Source organism: Channa argus, chromosome 17 (assembly GCF_033026475.1).
Source record: "Channa argus isolate prfri chromosome 17, Channa argus male v1.0, whole genome shotgun sequence".
Lineage (NCBI taxonomy): Eukaryota > Metazoa > Chordata > Actinopteri > Anabantiformes > Channidae > Channa > Channa argus.
The window spans coordinates 4,591,654-4,593,068 of record NC_090213.1 but is presented as its reverse complement, the minus strand read 5'-3'; positions in this window follow the sequence as shown (position 1 = coordinate 4,593,068).

Here is a 1,415-nt window from a genome sequence, read left to right as displayed (position 1 = left end):
AGGAGCGGACCAGACAGACTGTAATTAACCAGAGCACACGGACTCTTGAGCTTACAATAGCGCCGACTAAAGGCCTTAAATAGTTCGCCATATTTAAGAGGGTGCGTCAGATTTATGTTGCAGTCAGTTTGAGTGTGTCACGTGATTGTACCCACATTGTACTCAGTACTTTCATGAAAGGTCAAAGTATTGGACCTACCTAAAAATACTCCACTGCAAGTAGAAGTAGTATTTAATTTTTTTTTATTTTTTTTTTTGAGTTGAAGTATACCTAGCGCTAGATGATAGCAAAACAGGCTACAAAATGTACTCTTCTAAAAATTTGTTGTTAAATGTGTTGAATTTAATGCTTTTGACAGCCGAATATAACTTGACAAATCTACAGTCTCTTATAACCTTAATTTTAAAAAACTACTTTATATACTACAGCTGTCATCAAGGTGTAATTGCAAATGTGAAGTAAAAAGTACAGTATTTCTCTCTATCATCTAGTGCTGTACAAGGTTGCATTTGTCTCCGAACATGGGAAAATATTAGAAACACCTCAATGAAAACAAAGCAAACCTCAGTAATAAATTAATGCATTTATTACCATGTCAAACAAAACTTAACATTAGTATTTTATGTAAAATAAGATTTTAAGGTTTGAGCTGTTTTTTTTTTTTTTTTAGTACATTAAACTTTACAGATGTACCTAATAAAGTGGCTTGGCTAATAGGTTGTGTGCCAAAGTAATTCCAGAAACATACATCTTGGTGCCTGGTCTCTCATCAGATCCCAAACTGACTAAACACATTATATGTGTGTGCTGTAGTTTTCTAACCTTGCACATATTCAGTAGTTTTTTTTTATTTTGCTGTACTGTACTTACTGTAACTTGTTTTAGAGTAGCTCCTGGGGGTATTATACACTCCCTAGTGTCCCACAGTCTAGGAGAGGTGCAAACTGACCTTGCATATCACTGTACAGGGTGTTGGATTGCATTGCAATCTGTCACTTGAGCGTGTACAAACAGACATGCATGGACTATGTGTAGGTAAACATAGGAAGGAAAACTACACAATGCAATCTCAAAAAAGCCCACCGTGTTTCCATCGGCCTATTCATGTGAGCACAGACTATATACAGTATGCTTATACTCAGGGTATATGAGCATATGCTACCAGCTGCTAAAGGCCAGATTCTCACCAGAAACATCAAAACAATTAACAACTGCACATAGGCTGGCATCATGAATATGTGTGCAAGTGAACCAGTGTGTGTATGTGTTTGGACAAGGGCTACTATGTAGAGAAATAGATGTAAATTCACAGTTTGTTTACCCCCTCTTTGCACCTTGACCTTTTCCACTGGCCCACAAAATCCATCATGTTTATTTAGAATACCTTCCCTGGCTGTGATCTCGGAGTTACAGC